Raw genomic sequence first — 17,553 nt, 5'->3', positions numbered from 1 at the left:
TATATATATACAGGTCACACTATGTTATGTCTTTTCGTCTTTTCATGACCACGCTGTGAACATCCTGCGCTCCCCTTGCTGCGGAAGAATACAATCTTTCTAGGAGTTCTAAGCATAGTAACTCCAGGGTTTGTTTGGACCGGTCCAACAGGAAGGTTCCTTATGCATTTCTGATCACATAGGTATGGAAGTATGCAGTACATAGTTGCGGGTTGCTGAACCAGAAGCCTGAAGTGTATTCTTGAAAGGTCCATTCGATATGGGGCATTACTAACTGTATGCAAGAGACTGCTAATGTATCCCTTACTACTGGATACAAGTATAAGTACCTCCCCATGGTAGCAGTGAGAGCTACCAAGGGATGAAGTCAAGAGTAATAGGTTTTGCCACAAGTTTTATGTCAAGTGAAATGTATGTCAATACCTGTGCAGCCTCGTAATAAAAATGGAGAGGATATAAAGTATTTGAATCAACCTGGTACTTCAGGCGTTAACGTTGATTATCAATTATTCTAAAAATACAAGAAAATTATTGTTTATGACGGGTCAAGATTTTTCCTGGGTCTGTGCTAATCTGCAAATAGGGCTTAATTGGAGGGGGTGGGAGGGCATATTACTGATGGCTCACTAAAAGGGAAATGTGTGTAGTTTAGAAGGCTATCGATGATAGGCAGATCCTAGGCTGTCAGCCTCAAAGAAAAACTAACATTCTCGAATGGCAACTTGTGCATCACAGAGAGAGGTGACAAACAGGTCACCACTTAGTTGGAGGGCTTTATTAAAAATGAGGATATCTTGATGATGTCTATTCTTAATAATAATCGGTACATATTTAGCATTAATGCAAAAAGATAAATCAAATCATATCTCACACTGCATGGGTAAGAGGTGCCAAAGAAAGATAACTGTTTCTCATGCAAAATAGATTTTAGGCTGTCTAATTTTATGTGCAGGCATGCAATGTGGAGAGCACAGACATAACGATGAAGATGGCATCTGAAGCCTAAATAATAAAGATCTTGTATTGTCTATATACATATATATTCAGCATGTAACTAGTTAAAATAAGTAATTTAGTATTACGTTCGAAATTATATTGGACATTATTAGCTGCGTCTTCAAAGATAAGAAGATTAATCAGTCTGAAGACAGACAGGTGTAAAAATGTTTTATGTAACAAAGCAGCAGTCCAAGCTGCCATTTAAATATATATATATGTTGCACCCGGGTACAGCAGAACAACAGAAGAGGACCCGTCTGTGTCCAGCGCCGAAGTCTCTGCGATGGCGTCCTCTTTTCAACAGAATGATCTCACCACACAGATAGTCCCTTTATCTGTAGTGAGACAGGTCTGGTCCCAGGCCACGTCGCACACAGCTGTGTCTCTGACTATACTGGCCTGCTAAGGGGATCCGTTCCCTATCTAGGGCATGTCCCGTAGCAGCCACAAACTATCAATGACTGGGGCCTAGGGGGGTCTCTAGCCTAGTGCAGGGGCCACTTGCTCACTGCACCTACACACCCTCCACTATCTGTGTCACAGCTCCTACTGACTTCCTGACTCAGCACACAACAATGTATCTCTCCTCTCAGGGAATCCTGCAAGTCCTATTGGCTCCCTGGCGTCAGGTGACCTACCTGCCTTTAAGCATTCTGGGAGCTGTAGTTCCCCATGGCCCTCTTTAACATTGGGGCTGCGTGCGCGATTTCCACGGCGCGTGCGCAAACGTGTAATGGCAGCCACTAGCCCTACCTGCACCTGCGCGACCTCCAAGAGCCCCTGCACTAGCTGTAATGGCCGCCGCAACTCCAACCACCTCCAGCGCATGCGCGAACCTTGCGCCAACCACAACATGGCCACAGGATCGACTCTGCTCATGCGCAACCCTCCCTGCATGCGCGGACACATTAAACATGGCGGCGTCCTGCCACAGCTACCACCGGGAGCCCCCGTCGATGCGCTCGTCCCCGCACACACGTAAGGGGGAAAGGAACCAGGAGACAGGGGGACCGGAGGGACCCTGGCTACATGTGCTATTTATATTGTTATTTATATGATTGTCACATGTATTACTGCTGTGAAGCACTATGTACATTAATGCATAATACATTCACGCCCAGCTGGCACCTACCCTGCACCCTGAAAATGTACAGTATGAGAGGATGAGCAATGCCACTGTATATATTCGATCTGATGTAACCTCCTTTGGAGCCGGGTAAGGAGGGTTACTGAAAAATTAATGGTTATGTTAATAAATACATTATAGTACGGAGTTATTACATTATTTTTGTGTGTGGTGGTTATATTTATATTGCATTTGTACTGTAGCTTCTGATATATTAAGTACCTTTAGGCCTGGGACATGGTCAGCGCCGTGCTGAACCGTGCTGCTGCTCGGCACTGAGCCCCTGCGGCCGCAATGAGAGCGGCTTTAGCAGGGGCTCGCGCATGCGTCAGCACGCTTGGGGAAGCGTGTCTGACGGCGTTTTGAAATTTCCCCGCTTGCCGGAGCGCAGGGCCGCTCACGTGAGCTGTTCGCCCAATGAGGGCGAGCCAGCTCCGTGACGTCACTGTCCCGCCCCTGTCCCCTGATGGCGCGCTGTGTAAGGCCAGGGAAAGCACCGCTTTCCCTGAGCCTCAGCGCGCCTCCGCACTGTTTGGGGCACTATGTCCCAGGCCTTACAGAGGCACCACCTTTGTACTACAGAATAATTGAGCGGGTGACAGTATATTCCTTGTGTCTCCACTCCCCACCTTTTTTAGATTCTAAGCTCTTTGGGGTAGTTATGTCCTTCCTATTGTTTCAGTTTGTTACACAATTCTATTGACTTCCATCTCACATTGTACTGCGCTGTGGAGTATGCTGGCACCATAAAAAAATAAAAGCTAAACTATAATAATAATTTGGTAGCCAAACATACTGTACAGGAGGGTTCATCAACTTGTGGACTGCATCAAATCCGGCCCTAGAAGTGGCCCTTGGACCACCTGCTCTTGCTAATGTCAATATCATTCCAGGAGCTTGCGGCAATATCTCACAGCGAGACTCACTGTTATGCTAAGGGGATAAACAAAAGGTACAGGCAGCACATACGTTATACATACTTTGCAATGCCCACGTTGGTATTCTTTTATTGAAATATATATATTTAAATATATGCATAGGTATAATGACATCACAATACTTTTCTGGCCCTTCTACAGATAAATAGTTTGATTTAAGAAGATCCAGTGAGGAGGGAATCCTGTCACTTGTAATGTAAAGAATTTGGGAGGAGCAGGGTGGTGAGGAGGAGCAGGGGCTGAGCAAGAGAAGGTGGAGCAACCAGTTAAAGATCAACACACACAGCAGTACCAGCAAGGAGAAAAGAGGTGGGGTGCGAGAAGGAAAGCAGCAGTCCCGTGTCTCCCAGAGGTAGGTGGTCATACTATAGTGCTGTATGTAGGGGCTGGTAGATCGCTTTGCTGAGCGGTCAGAGGGTGCTAGTGCATGCAGCTGGTGCGGGTCTAACTGTGTTTGCAAAGTGCAGCCACGCCTGAGAAGCAGAATCACAGCCCAGCGACATAGCTGCCAGGGGCCCAGCCAGATCCCCTGCGTGGGAAACACCGAGAAGATTAGAGACATACTGTATCACTTAGGGCAGATCGGCAGATTTCATTGTCAAAGGGTCTGCACACCCGCAGATCGTGTTAGATCCCAAGCAGGGAACACAGCTAAACATTTGGCTGAGTATCAAGTCGCTGAGCAGTATAATGCAGATACAGTATAATGCAGATACAGTATAATGCAGACACAGTATAATGCAGACACAGTATAATGCAGATACAGTATAATGCAGATACAGTATAATGCAGACAGTATAATGCAGATACAGTATAATGCAGATACAGTATAATGCAGATACAGTATACATAAGCAAGCTCTAATGACGGGAATGTCATTCTACAGGGTTGTCAGTGTAACATTTAAGTATAACCCATAGTGGCAGGGTGCTGGATCAGTGCATAGAGAAGGGAGACTGATTTAGTGTTATTATTTACATATGAATGGGCTTGATCTGTATTATGAATACGTAAGACCATTGATACGTGTATATATTGATATATACACATATTCTAAAGTATGTATATGTATACTACTGTATATTTTGTAGTGTTCTTATATACTGTATTTAACATGCTTCATCTGTATTTACAATGCTGCAGTACTTGAGCATTACCATATACATGTTTACTGACAAGCCCAGTTCTGGATCCGACCTGTTAAAGGGATTACATCACAGTACATCTCTGTGTGCTGCACATTTCTCTGACAGTGAAATGGTTAACTACTACTGACTATGCTGTATTCTCACGATGCTGCAATTGTATTGCATAGCTCCCAGTATATGCATTAAGGGGGTGATTGTTATACCGGGTGACCACACTAAAAGAGGTACAGTGGATTTACTTGTAGGAGGTCTGTGTCTCTTTTAGTGTGGACATCCTGTATTATCACCTAACTCCTGGTGACTCATATGTCAGGGGAGCACATGAGTGTAAGAATGTGACCTGATTCATTTATTCCATGCTAGAATACATGTTAGTTCTTCCAGTGTTTACATATGGATGAATGGGTTAACAGATGTCAATACTCTAAATTGTCAACTTGCAATATTACAAGTGATTGTAGTCTTCTAAAAACAAAACATTAAAACCTTTTTTTTTTTCAGATTTAATAGAATTTTGGTCTCGGTTCCAATCCAACATGTTAATCACAGGATTACATTTTTTTTTTTTTCACGGAATAACTGTGTGTGCTCAATACATCAGTGTAAGGATTTCAGTACACATGCTTTTTCTAGTTTTTTTTTTTAAACATAAGGAAACATCCTTAAACTCTCCAGTGGCGTATAGTCATGCGCAGCACACTTTAACAGATAAAAGATGTCAAATTTCGGGGGTTACACCCACTGCCCTCTACACTAATAGAGATTGAGGGTTGTACTACAATATCACTACCAGGTTAAGTGCCGCAGTAATAGTAGCAATGGCAAAGGGGAATCCCTGCCCTTAAGACAGGGGTTCTCAGCCCTCAAGACTCCCACAACAGGTCAGGGTTTAAGGATATCCCTGCTTCAGCACAGGTGGCACAGTCGAAGACAGGAACTGATTTTACCACCTGTGCGGAAGCATGGATATGCTGAAAACCTGACCTGTTGGGGTCTTGAGGACTGGAGTTGAGAACCCCTGAGTTAAGAGATTACAACTTCAGCAGTTTATTTCGGGGTCATAGCTGCAATAATATTATTGGTGCCCATGGTGTAAGCCAGGGGAGCGCAAACTTTCCCCGCTGCGCCCCCTGCTAGCACCCCCTCCTTACCTCGTCTTCGGCGTCAAATGACGCCGTGGGGTCATACGACGCTGCGTTGCCATAGCGATGTGTCGCCGAAGACAAGGGACGTTGCAGAGGCCTCGCGATCCTCCGGCATTAACTTAAACGCCTTGGGGGAAGAGCGCAGGGCTTCTACAACCGCTGTGCCCCCCACCATAAAAATCTTGCGCCCCCCCTGGGGGACGTGCCTGCAAGTTTGCGCACCCCTGGTGTAACCGCTTCAGCACACATAGGTAGAGCGGCAGCTGCTTCACCAGTAGAATGATAGAACGTTTAGCAGGTGTTGGAGAAAGTTACCATTGATAAAACACTTAGTTGCTTCTTCTATAACACAGACTGTGTATGCAGTGCTGTACGTATAATTTTGCAGACAATACATTTCTGCCCTAAAGAGCTTACAATCTAATTTTGGTGCCTGTAGCTCAGGGAGTTTTCTTGCCCAATGTCCCCCACAGGCACACACCACCGTTTTCAGCTCAGGGGAGCCCAATATACTTACTGGTGAAGTTACCGGATTTAAATCTCCCCCAGGGGAAAGAAAATGGCTGCGCAATCTCGGGCCACTAGGAAGCTGCATCATCATCGGCTGTGGCTTCCTATTGGATGGCCCTTTAAAAACAATAAAGTAATACAGGCATACCCCGGTTTAAGGACACTCACTTTGTACCAGTAAATTTACCAGCAAGTATCTCGGGAACCGGGAAAATAGTGCGGTTCAGCTCTGGAGGAGCTACAGTTCCAATCCTGTAAACAAACAATGAATGTAGGTTAGTTAGGGTGGATTGCTCTTTTAACCTTCCGGCACTGAAAGGGTTAAAGGTGCAATGCTGTGAGCGGGCAAAAACTCTGCAACACCCTTCTTTAAACAAATGTAATCACACATAAAACATTTGGCTGTTAGGGTTTTATTTGAAAGTGAAAGCGTTTCTGAATGGCGAAATTCTTACTCAATAGTCCAACGTGTGTCAGAGTGAGGAACAGGGCAGGAGGGTGTGGGATTCTCCTGTGCAGTCTCCTGTTTAGCACATACAGATGCAGCAAGGCATGTGATAATTATCACGTTGTTTGTGAGCTCCTAACATGTTAATAGGTGTAATAGCAACAGCTCCATCTGTAGTGAAAATGGAATAGCTGGAGGAAATCACATGTGTGTGTGTCTGTCTGTCTAAATATATATACATATATTTAAAACAAGAGACATAACATAAAACACAGACAAAGCTCAGTGCACATCCAGTAAAACTTATACACGGCACAGTGCCATATATATTCTGTATGTAAATATATATACATTCATTTTTTTTTGTGTCTTTTATAAAACGGTATCAGTCACATAGATTTAATTTCATATAAGTCAGTGTTATTGGTACTGTTTGGCCCCCGATATCATCATTCTCTATAATTGTCCCAGGCTCTCTCTCCTGCCTGCTTTGGCCCAGATCCACGAGGGTGCTAAGCTTTAGCACGCCTTTACTTTCACTGATCTGAATTTTACAGCATAGAGAATAATGTGCTGGTGAATTTGTTTAAAAGCATGTTGATTGGCTTATAAAAATGTTTTATAATCCTGTCTTTTATGGGTTGTTATTTTTTCTCATCACCTGGTTTGTTTTTCTCACATGGTTGCTATGAAATATTTATAATATAATTAACATGTAATATGATCAGCCTTTTTTTAATTTTCTATTATTTAGTGATCAAAGTGGCCTCGCATGTATGGGTACTGTGCAGCTTGAAATAATTCCACATTTATGAAATATTGAGGCAAAGATCTTTAGGTTGTATTTTAGGAAGTATCCTAGAATGTTTTTGTTCACTAATATAAAATGATGGCACCAATCTTTTTTAAGTTGGTACCTGTTGGGCACAAGCTGAAGGACCCCACCATGCCAACCTTTCCGCACCCGTCTGGCTTTGCAATATTGGATAATTGGAGTGTGAACCATCATAGGTGTGCCATGCTAGGAGCTCTCGGATGTATAAACAGCTGCAACCTGTTTCACCAGCTGTTTCAGGCTGTGACCTGGTGAGAAGCAGATCTGGTAGTGGGACAGATCCTGCTAGGTAATGTGATTTGCTGCATGTACCCGGCTTTCACAATGGAAACTCTTGATATTGTTTATGAAACGAAGGATGCTTAGATCTCATTCATTAAACCCTCACCCCACAGAAACATAGATTTGCTACATTTTTATGACTAGCTACCATTACTATATATATATATATTAATTCATTCTCACTCCCCCCGCTGAGCGTACAAGCAGGACACCCGGCGCTCATGCTTGGACACTGGTGTGATTATGGGGAAAATAGTCACTCCATGTTGAATAAATTTGAAACTGTGTGACATATACCGACTGTGAATTCCTTGATCTGCTCTGTGCTACCTACAGTACTCGTGATAGTACATGAATCCCTCGATATATGGAACAGATACGTTCCTGAAAAGTTGTCCATAGAGCTAAATTCCCTTTATCGAACCCTATTTTCCCACTGACTTCCATTATATACTTGGAGATGCGTTCCTACGCCTTAAGACATAATAAAATCACACGTCTTAAGTACATATTTAATGAAAAATCAATACATTTTATGCTACCATGTTAATAATTAATAATACGCAAAATAAAAATATTGAAACTGTGGTGATCGCCGTGAGGTGATGGTGCAGGGAGATGATGTGATCGCTGTGTGAGGTGATGGTGCAGGGAGATGTGTGAGGTGATGGTGCAGGGAGATGTGATCGCTGTGTGAGGTGATGGTGCAGGGAGATGTGATCACTGTGTGAGGTGATGGTGCAGGGAGATGTGATCGCTGTGTGAGGTGATGGTGCAGGGAGATGTGATGGTGCAGGGAGATGTGATCGCTGTGTGAGGTGATGGTGCAGGGAGATGTGATCGCTGTGTGAGGTGATGGTGCAGGGAGATGTGTGAGGTGATGGTGCAGGGAGATGTGATGGTGCAGGGAGATATGATCGCTGTGTGAGGTGATGGTGCAGGGAGATGTGATCGCTGTGTGAGGGGATGGTGCAGGGAGATGTGATCGCCGTGTGAGGTGATGGTGCAGGGACATGTGATCGCTGTGTGAGGTGATGGTGCAGGGAGATGTGTGAGGTGATGGTGCAGGGAGATGTGTGAGGTGATGGTGCAGGGAGATGTGTGAGGTGATGGTGCAGGGAGATGTGATGGTGCAGGGAGATGTGATCGCTGTGTGAGGTGATGGTGCAGGGACATCTGATCGCTGTGTGAGGTGATGGTGCAGGGAGATGTGTGAGGTGATGGTGCAGGGAGATGTGATGGTGCAGGGAGATGTGATCGCTGTGTGAGGTGATGGTGCAGGGAGATGTGATCGCTGTGTGAGGTGATGGTGCAGGGAGATGTGATCGCTGTGTGAGGTGATGGTGCAGGGAGATGTGATCGCTGTGTGAGGTGATGGTGCAGGGAGATGTGATCGCTGTGTGAGGTGATGGTGCAGGGAGATGTGATCGCTGTGTGAGGTGATGCAGGGAGATGTGATCGCCGTGTGAGGTGATGGTGCAGGGAGATGTGATCGCCGTGTGAGGTGATGGTGCAGGGAGATGTGTGAGGTGATGGTGCAGGGAGATGTGATCGCTGTGTGAGGTGATGGTGCAGGGAGATGTGATCGCTGTGTGAGGTGATGCAGGGAGATGTGATCGCCGTGTGAGGTGATGGTGCAGGGAGATGTGATCGCCGTGTGAGGTGATGGTGCAGGGAGATGTGTGAGGTGATGGTGCAGGGAGATGTGATGGTGCAGGGAGATGTGATCGCAGTGTGAGGGGATGGTGCAGGGAGAGGTGATGCAGGGAGATGTGATCGCCGTGTGAGGTGATGGTGCATGGAGATGTGATCGCCGTGTGAGGTGATGGTGCAGGGAGATGTGTGAGGTGATGGTGCAGGGAGATGTGATGGTGCAGGGAGATGTGATCGCCGTGTGAGGTTATGGTGCAGGGAGATGTGATCGCTGTGTGAGGTGATGGTGCAGGGAGATGTGATCGCTGTGTGAGGTGATGGTGCAGGGAGATGTGATCGCTGTGTGAGGTGTTGCAGGGAGATGTGATCGCTGTGTGAGGTGTTGCAGGGAGATGTGATCGCTGTGTGAGGTGTTGCAGGGAGATGTGATCGCTGTGTGAGGTGTTGCAGGGAGATGTGATCGCCGTGTGAGGTGATGGTGCAGGGAGATGTGATCGCTGTGTGAGGTGATGGTGCAGGGAGATGTGATCGCTGTGTGAGGTGATGGTGCAGGGAGATATGATCGCTGTGTGAGGTGATGGTGCAGGGAGATGTGATCGCTGTGTGAGGTGATGGTGCAGGGAGATGTGATCGCTGTGTGAGGTGATGGTGCAGGGAGATGTGATCGCCGTGTGAGGTGATGGTGCAGGGAGATGTGATCGCTGTGTGAGGTGATGGTGCAGGGAGATGTGATCGCCGTGTGAGGTGATGGTGCAGGGAGATGTGATCGCTGTGTGAGGTGATGGTGCAGGGAGATGTGATCGCTGTGTGAGGTGATGGTGCAGGGAGATGTGATCACTGTGTGAGGTGATGGTGCAGGGAGATGTGATCGCTGTGTGAGGTGATAGTGCAGGGATATGTGATCGCTGTGTGAGGTGATGGTGCAGGGAGATGTGATCGCTGTGTGAGGTGATGGTGCAGGGAGATGTGATCGCTGTGTGAGGTGATGGTGCAGGGAGATGTGATCGCTGTGTGAGGTGATGGTGCAGGGAGATGTGATCGCTGTGTGAGGTGATGGTGCAGGGAGATGTGATCGCTGTGTGAGGTGATGGTGCAGGGAGATGTGATCGCTGTGTGAGGTGATGGTGCAGGGAGATGTGATCGCTGTGTGAGGTGATGGTGCAGGGAGATGTGATCGCTGTGTGAGGTGATGGTGCAGGGAGATGTGATCGCTGTGTGAGGTGATGGTGCAGGGAGATGTGATCACTGTGTGAGGTGATGGTGCAGGGAGATGTGATCGCTGTGTGAGGTGATGGTGCAGGGAGATGTGATCGCTGTGTGAGGTGATGGTGCAGGAGATGCATAGGGGTTACTGGGAGGAACGAGGTGTGATCAAGACAAAGAAACCAAGCTTGTGTAGCATGCGCTAACTATCTGGAGTTGTATGAACTGCGCTAGGACAACCCAGGGAATAAAGAGTGAGTAGGTGGGATTGCTGCTTTAATGATCAGCAAGGTGTCTTACATCGCGAGAATATGTCTTCTGAAGTAACGTCACTTTGTAAATGTGGGCCTATGTGTGTGCGTGTGTGTGTGTCTGTCTATATCTAGACACACACACCCACCCACCCACCAGAGCTGCTATGATGACACACCTCAATTGCTCATATTATTTATTTATAAAATGTTTTACCAGGAAGAGTAGAGTATTATAACCCTGTTCACATAATGTATCTGTCATCATAACTCTGTGCCCAGGACATACTTGAAAACGAGGTAACTCTCAATGTTCTCTACTCTTCCTGGCAAAACATTTTATAAATAAATAATATGAGCAATTGAGGTGTGTCATTATAGCAGCTCTGCACCTGCCAATGTGCTAATGCAGGGGCGCGCATTTTTTTTTTGCTGCGCCCCCCCCGTGCCTGCTCTCCTCCTTGGTGCTCCCCCCCCCCTCCTTACCTCACGCGGGGTCGTGTGACGTAACGTGAACCGCGGCGTCATTTGACGTCACGTTACGTGCCCCCCTCGTGAACTACTCCTGTATTTCATTAGCCCAGAAAACCTAATTTAAAGTAATATGCTGGATGTCTGTGTTAAAAATATTGGAAGACAATTTCAAAACTTTTATCTCTGTGGCAGTGTGGCTCATACTTATTGCCTCATTAATTGCTGTATCATCTTCTAATTAAAGCAAAGTATAGTCTGCTAGATATTTGGTACTCTTTGGAGCTGCGTTAGAAGTATGAGGTAATCCCCCCTTTTTTTTTTTTTTTTAATTTGGGCTAGCAAAAGAATGATCTTCTAGGACGAGCTTTCGAGCGTTCTGCTCTCGTCCTCGGGTCCAAGCAATGCGGATTTACAAAAGTTTCTCAGATGTAAAGACAAAAATCTGAGGCGGTAAATCTATATCTGCTTGAGCGGCTGTCCGGGCTATTTGTGCCAGAAAAGCAGAGGGGCACAGGGATGGTAAATAAACACACGAGAATACATTGGTGAAGCTGACAATGACAAATATGGGGTGGATGGATCACCAAGCATTCACCCACAGTGGGAGGGGGTGGGGTGGCGGTGAACTGTAGAGGACCATGGGGGGGGGGGGGTAGAGATTATCATGGGAGATGCATTATAGACATTTTTTTACTGGGCACGGACAGTCAAGGGGGCCTACTCCCCCTCCCCCTTGCTGGCAACACTAGAGTTTACCTGCGTAGGCAAGAAGGGCCCTTCCCCAGTCCCCCCTACAGGGCCCTCCCTTTCTCCAGTCCCTCCCTTTTGCTGGTTGACGCCCATCTGGAGGGGGGGATTCCCAGGCTCTGTGCGGGCCTTCACTGGACCTGCAGCCCATCCGAGGACCCCAGATAAGCCCATCATGCTACTTGATCCATTACCCTCTTTTACCCCCCAGGCCCGGTACATATACTCCTCCCCAGGCCCAGTACCCACTTATTACCTCATCCCCAGGCTTATACACCTCTCCTCAAGTCCAGTACCCACTTCATCCCCCAGGCCCAGCACCCCCTTACCTCCTCCCCAGGTAATTTCCTCCTTATATCTCTCCCCCCCAGGTCCCTTCATACCGTCCCCCCCCAGATCCATTACCTCCTTATCTTATCCCCCCCCCCTCCAGGCCCTTTAGCTCCTTATATCCCCCCCGCCCAGGTCGATTAACTCCTCATTTCACCCCACCTGCCGCTCATACCTGCCTCCCAGTTGGCAACAATTTCTGTTGGCAGCCCTGCTGCATGCTCACCACATTTCTTACTGTCCCTTTCATCCATTTTATTCCCGTCTGTTTATTTATGATTCCTTTGTCACTCTGTGTTAAACTCATTTAACCATTTGTAAATCCATATTTCTGACCTGAGGAAGAAAGCTCTAAAAAGCTTGTCCTATAATAGCAATTGGCTACTTCTACTGTATTCATGAGTTATGCTAACAGAGATGTTAATTGGCTGGGTGTACATGTTGCAGTTTGGGGATCAGCTGGGTGTACATGTTACAGTTTGCTTGGGGGTCAGTGGCTGGGTGTACACGTTACAGTTTGGGGATCAGTTGGCTGGGTGTACACGTTACAGTTTGGGGATCAAATGGCTGGGTGTACATGTTACAGTTTGGGGATCAGATGGCTGGGTGTACATGTTACAGTTTGGGGATCAGTTGGCTGGGTGTACATGTTACAGTTTGGGGATCAGTTGGCTGGGTGTACACGTTACAGTTTGGGGATCAGTTGGCTGGGTGTACATGTTACAGTTTGGAGATCAGTTGGCTGGGTGTACATGTTACAGTTTGGGGATCAAATGGCTGGGTGTACATGTTACAGTTTGGGGATCAGATGGCTGGGTGTACATGTTACAGTTTTGGGATCAGTTGGCTGGGTGTACACGTTACAGTTTGGGGATCAAATGGCTGGGTGTACATGTTACAGTTTGGGGATCAGATGGCTGGGTGTACATGTTACAGTTTTGGGATCAGTTGGCTGGGTGTACATGTTACAGTTTGGGGATCAGTTGGCTGGGTGTTCACGTTACAGTTTGGGGATCAGTTGGCTGGGTGTACATGTTACAGTTTTGGGATCAGTTGGCTGGGTGTACATGTTACAGTTTGGGGATCAGTTGGCTGGGTGTACATGTTACAGTTTGCTTAGGGATCAGGCTACCCAGCAGATAGTCTAAATATGTTCTTGACAGTGCTCGGATATTTGTTCCTGTTTGCTTTGGATTATTTTATTTTTCTTTCTCTCATCTCCCAACCCATGGAGGCCTTTATATGTAGGGATTCCTGCTTTCACTGTTTGTTTTGTTTGTTTTTTTAAATCGTGTTTATTTTCAATCTTTTTAAATAATTTCCCAACATTTTTTTTATAATCTATACCAAGAAAAAAATTGCAACTGTGTTTATAATTTGTGTTTATAATTTGTGTTTACAATTCTCTTTTTTTTCTTTTTGAAACCCACATCAAGGGTTATTGGCATAGAATAGATAACAGCCGATATGGACCCATACAGAGATACTGTTACTTACATGCATTTGATTTTTATATCAAGTTGTGTACAGTCCTTATTTCTTTTTATCATGCAATGTTTTCAAGCATACATTGAACAGTAAAATCTTACCATAAACTAAATATCCCAAGCATATCAGAACCGAAGCACAAACATAGCCAAGGCATTACATACTGTCCCCACCCTGAAAGAGCCCTATCGGCACTGGCTGAAATCCTGAATGAGCCACCATTTTTTCATTATAAGAAAGAATGCATCTGCTGGAATAACCGTAATGCCTCATCCCCAGAGAACGCGACCGGGTGCGGCCCGAACAAAGCCGGCACCAGTCAGCGCATGCAGGGGCATGCTCAAAGCGCGATGGCCCGACCACTTTTCCAAAAGACAAGGAATTTGTCTTTTGGCGCGGCGGCAGAGCGCTGACTACATCGTGGCAGTGGTTCAGCCAATGAAGGCGAACCAGCTGCGTGACGTCATCGCCGTGTCCCCACCCCAAATCTTGTCTTTGCGCCCTCTGCTCTTCTCTGGACACGCGTCCCATCCCAACCCTAGACAACAGATCGTGGCTGAAACTGGTGCAGGCGCTGCCAGGCGTTCGACAAGCACGTGCATGCAGGATAGGGGCCGTAGCCTAAGTGTAAAAATGACTGCTCTGTTAATTTAGACCAAATCATCGTTATATATATATATATATATATATATATATATTATATATATATGTATATGTTAAGAGAAAGAGCGGACCCCGCATCCACAAGATGAAATAAAAGTAACTAAATACCGACTATAAATAAGTACTATATAGTAAGTCAGTGGTGCTATAAGGGCCAAATTATGTAATATGAGAAAAGAAAAAAGAAAGCCCCAAATAATAGCACTCTAGTATACCAAATCAATATGCAAATACAAATTTTATTGAATGAACTGTCACAGAACAAAAGGTCTAAAAGAAAGCAAAGAATAATTAAAAGCAGGCATAGATCCCCTGTGCGTATGGCTTGACAATAATCCTATTAAAAATAAAATATAATAACCGGCAAGACAAACCATAAATATCCAGAGCATGCATACTGTCATAACACTGAAAGAATAAAAGCAAGAAAAGACCCAAAAGTGTAATATTTCTTTTTTTCACTGTGTAAAATGCAAAGAGAGCCACTCATATTTCCATATTAAGAAAGAATGCAGTGTTCAATTAACCTCTAGTGTACTTACAAGTATTGATTGCTCTGTTAAATGAAATGAATAAATACATTCTTTCATATCAATATATATATATATAATTGTGCTATGAAAAATGAGTTACTCATTTAAATTTACATCAGTCATCATACTGTATGATGTACACATCATAATATTTAAATAACAGCAGAGTCAAGTTAATTTGTTGTACTGCACCATGCAATACTTTTTGAGCGATTCCTTTGATATGTTCGCTCTCTCCTTGCTGTAAATCTTTTCCTTCCTGAGAAGGTACGTTACACATTAGCACTGGACACTGGAAGACCAAGAATATTCAAGGCGCATTCTGCTAAATCAGGCCACCAGTTTTAATTTGCCCTTCCAATAACCATGAACGGTAAGCGTATTGATTTCTGGTAGTGATGACAATGCCTTTTCCAGACCATCAGCGCTTGAGAACACGGAGAACAAAAAAACATAATTTTATAATCTTGGCTAAAAATGTGTCGAGGATCTGAACTATGTACCAAAGGGAAGCTTCTTGAGCTTTAAAATGCCATGGTGGGAGAAGGGGTGTTACGCTGAAGCATTGCGTGCCATTTGTTATTCATAGAATCATAAAATAATTCATAGAATCACAAGTTACTCTTTGACAAAGGGCGTCCCTGCCCGAAACGCGTCAGAGTGCTTGATTGCGTGTTCCCCGCTACCATGGATTAAAGTCTACTTTTTAAACTACATTGCTGGTGTTTAGCCCCCATTTTTCACAGTTGTGCTCCGCCGTGATCCTTCGGATTATTCTCACATAAAATAATCTGGAGCTGCCCTCAAGTAACTGCTGTTTTTTCAGATGGTAAACGCTCTACTAAAGCTCACGTGACAGGTCCAAAATCACTGAAAGTTTACCCACTTTACTTTCCAATAGGGGCTTTGCTTGGACCCCTTCTATGGTAAACACTTAATGCACATGTGCGTATTCAGATAAGAGTTTGATGATATCAACAACTGGGGTCATTTTTTCTGTTAGGCTGCGCTTATAGTGCTGACGACGGCAACGCGACTTCGCGGCAAAGCAAATGCATTGCAGCCGTCTCGTGCGCTTATAGTAAGCACGACGCGACGGATTGGCCGCGACCGCTGGAAGTCATCTCTATTTGATTTTCCAGCGACCGTTGCCTGACCATCGCGTCGCCGGCACTATATGCGCAGCCTTAGGATCTTCAAGAGACAGTACATGGTGTCTCTGTTAATGTCACTGTTACTATACACTTTAAGGGCCTCATGTTTTGAAGTGAAACTTCTTTGCTGGCGCCTACAGAGTTTTATATGAAAAAAGTGTGTTTTAATTTTTAACTAAAAACCTCACCATTACAAATACCATTTCAGTGACAAAAGAGAAAGTAGTTTAATTTAAAATGCGCGTGCTCGGCACACATTTTTTTTGTATTCATCTCTTAAAGCTGCAGTTCAGTCTTTTTTTTTAATTCAATTCAATAGTTTCATGTGTGCAATCTCTATTTACCTAAAGAACTGTATAGCTGCCAGTCAATTCGTTCTCCATGTATTCATCGGCGAAATGTGGCAAAATCTTTAGATATGGGATATGTTTTTCCTCTGCTTCTGTCACTCAGTGGAAGCTCATGAATATTCATGAGCACTCCTGCACTGACATGTGCTAGAGGGAGGGCAGTGCTGACAAAGGGGTGTGCCAGGGCTTGTGACAGGACATGAAGAGGCAGTGCCTTAGCAAATGGCTGTTAAAATAGAATACAAGAAAATTGGTCTTTCAATGTTGTTTTTTTAAAAACAAAAAATGCTAAAAGTATTTTTTCTTACTACAGAACTGATTTATTAAAAAACACACATGCAGGATATTGACTGAACTGCAGCTTTAATGTAATTTTTAATATACTAAGCAGTTTGTGACAAGCATCCCCAGCAGTGCAACATCTTTGCAACACTTTCCTGTTTGTCATAATTTGTTGCTAATATTCCCAGCAGTTTGAGCTGCAAACTAACAGATATGTATTACAAAAGAAAAGGGGGAGGGAGGTTTGAATCCCAGCACTAAAATATCGCAAAAGGCAAATACAGTATGTGCAATAACAAGTAATTTATAGAAATGTCTAGCATCCGATACTGTTACGTGTATATAGCAAGATGATGCACTTGAAAAGACATTAGGACTTTTTTTTTCCCTCTCTAGTGGTGAAATGTGGATACACTCAGAAAGGACTTCAAACACACTGATGTACCGCACTGTCAGGCTTACGCAGAGAGGATAGAGAATGGAAATAGCGCCATCTTTTGGCGAAAATACGCAGGCGAATAGCTTGTCCTGGCGAGAACATGGCGGGCCAATTCAAATTCGCCAGACGTGTGGCGAGAAGCGTGATTTCGCCAATGCTGAAACACGCACGATTCCAGTAGCTCTGATGCGCATGTACGCGCCAATCGGAGCTACTAAATGGCGCGTTCGGGGGAAATTTTGCCCGGCAACAAAAGTTGGCTGTATTGTGGGCAAATACAGCGCGCCATTAAATGGCGAGTTTCACGCCAAGTGAAACTCGCCTCATTAGCAATTTCATGCACACCGCGCTACCGGAGTACCCTGCATAGGAAAAAATTAATTGCCAATCCTGTGGCGGATTTAATCCTTTCCTGTATGTACCTCTCTGTATAAGCCCCTTTATTTGTTACTGGGAACGGGCCAGAGGAGCGATTCATACTTGAAAACGATTTCCCCCTTTTAAAAGCAGCAATCTTAAGCTGCCGTTTAAAAAAAAAAAAAATCCCCTTTAATA

The 17,553-nt window shown here is 45.0% G+C and overlaps 1 protein-coding gene across 1 annotated transcript in view; it reads left to right on the top strand.

Annotated features, from left to right (window-relative positions):
* The first annotated feature begins 3,257 nt into the window (after positions 1 to 3,257).
* Positions 3,258 to 17,553, top strand: part of CPNE3 (copine 3) — a 53,546-nt gene continuing 39,250 nt past the window's right edge. Inside the window, exon 1 of the mRNA XM_075582975.1 lies at positions 3,258 to 3,415. The gene's annotated coding sequence lies outside the window, so the exon portion shown is untranslated. The remainder of the gene's footprint in view (positions 3,416 to 17,553) is intronic.

Source organism: Ascaphus truei, chromosome 2 (assembly GCF_040206685.1).
Source record: "Ascaphus truei isolate aAscTru1 chromosome 2, aAscTru1.hap1, whole genome shotgun sequence".
Lineage (NCBI taxonomy): Eukaryota > Metazoa > Chordata > Amphibia > Anura > Ascaphidae > Ascaphus > Ascaphus truei.
This window is presented reverse-complemented; position numbering and strand designations above follow the sequence as displayed.